The following is a 2,010-nucleotide window of genomic DNA, read 5'->3' on the forward strand; positions in this document are numbered from 1 at the left end:
GCCACGGGGGAGTCCAGAGCACTTAACCACCACACCACCTGCTCCCCCCATAACTTCTAAATTTCTTAACTTTCTAAGAGTTTAACTTCTAAATTTCTTAACCTCTAAATTTCATCTAAGTTTATTAACTTTCATGCTTTTCCCATACAGGACTACATTCAAATATACATAGGGGACCAGCAGTTAGCGTAATGGCTATGTCGCTGAACTCCCATGTAGCCCACTCTGGTTCAAGTCCTGGACCTGGTGGTTTAAACTCATGTTGGGCATGTGTGTGTGCCCAAGATCCTGAGAGAAGAATGGAGGAGAAGGGATTGCAGAGTGGCCATCCCCCCGGGGGGTGATTTCTCGCTTTCTGTCTCTCTGTCCCTCTCTGGTGAGCGCACGCGCCCTATAGCAAAAACCTCTCAAAAAATAAAAAGTAAAAAGAACAAATATACATGGATCACTCTCAGGGAGGTTCCCCTGTTCTATGCCCAAATAACTGTGCATCCCCTCCTCACTCTCTCGATATTTTTCTTTAACTCTCATGGTGACCGTCTCAGAGTCCGCTAGCATTATCTTCCGTACTCCGGTCCCTATTCAGGCACCACATGCCCCTGCCTGAGGGTGAAGAGACTGGGGACCCAGTAGGGACTCTGTTTGCTAACTCCTTGCAAACTGCAAGTGCTTCTATGCCACCTTTGTAAATTACCTGAGGGGACATGTTACAAGCTAAATTACAACTGTTTTGCGATTCTTGTGACCCAGATTATATAACCCCTATAACTTCCACGGTGGGGCCCAGACTTGAGAGTCTGAGCTTGTTATTAATGGGAATTCCACTCTCCCAGCGGTTTCTCCGCGGTCTGTTCTGCAACGCCGCCAGGGGGAGCCGTGGGTTGAGAAAGGACAGAGGCATTCTTTTATGGAGGGGCAATGTCACATGCTTCAGCGGTGAAGCACCTGGTGTTCTGAACAAGCCTCTCCTGCCTTCTCTGGCTAACGCTCGGGTTTCTTCTATCTGTAAAGCCCAGCAGTAGATCCTGTCTTTTTAGAGCTTTGCATACACTGCAGAGATAGCGCAAAGACCACCCACTTTAAGGTGCTCCCTGCAACCAGGATCTTGTGATTTCTCAAGAGAAAGACTGTGAGTCTGTATTTTCAGATACCATTTTCTGCACTTTTAAATGTCAGTAATCGTTTCAAATGTGTTCATATATACAATTGTATTATCTTCCGTTCCCACATTGTACATTAGATCTTTATATCTACTTGGGTTTTTGCCATACTTGAGAGAGAGAGAGAGAGAGAGAGGCAAGTGAGAAACCACCCCCTCCCCAGGGAGGATGGCCATGTCACAATCCCTTCTCCATTCTCGGAATTCTGGGCATGTGTGCACAAGCGTCTACCTTGACTTTCAAGCCAGGGGTCTGGAACGTGAACTGTGGCTGACCATGTGGGCATCCAGCACCCTAACCACCTCCACCCACTAGCCCCTATTTCAAATGTTTTAAGGGGGTACTCTGTGCCAAAGAGGTCCACCTCGGTGCAGGACGGAGAGTATATGGGTGGAGAGGTGCTGCCAGAGGAGAGACACTGTTCAAGAAATAAAATAGGATATACTGGGCCCAGCCTGGGTGTGCTCGTCGGCAGTGCTGGAAGCCACATGGCTGACCCTGGGTTCAAGTCCCCAGCAGCCCTGAGACACACCTGGGCACTTGAGCGTGCAGGCTCGAGCTTGGCTAGCTGAGAGCTGGGGGAAGGAGATGGCCACTGAGCAGTACCTGTGGAGGGTAAATAAACTTAGAAGGAATTACTTGCTACATACACGTGTGTATACACTATTATGTATTGCTATGCCAGCCTTGATGGGAGAACGCGAGGCACTCCCAGGGCCCACGTCACGTTATTGTTCTGTTCCGTCTTCAATTCGAGACGTGACGGACCGCGGGTGTACTGAGGAGAAGGAGGAGATGCGGGTAAGGGGCCGCAGGTGGCGGGTCAGGGTCAGGAGAATCCGGCTCTGCC

General features: G+C 49.5%; 1 long non-coding RNA gene across 1 annotated transcript in view; it reads left to right on the forward strand.

The window, feature by feature from the left end:
- The first annotated feature begins 1,913 nt into the window (after nt 1-1,913).
- LOC106733672 (uncharacterized) overlaps nt 1,914-2,010 on the forward strand; it is a 7,363-nt gene continuing 7,266 nt past the window's right edge. Inside the window, exon 1 of the long non-coding RNA XR_001369617.1 lies at nt 1,914-1,961. This is a non-coding gene — a long non-coding RNA (uncharacterized LOC106733672). The remainder of the gene's footprint in view (nt 1,962-2,010) is intronic.

The sequence above is a fragment of the Tupaia chinensis genome, unplaced genomic scaffold, assembly GCF_000334495.1.
Source record: "Tupaia chinensis unplaced genomic scaffold, TupChi_1.0 Scaffold144336_1, whole genome shotgun sequence".
Taxonomy (NCBI): Eukaryota; Metazoa; Chordata; class Mammalia; order Scandentia; family Tupaiidae; genus Tupaia; species Tupaia belangeri.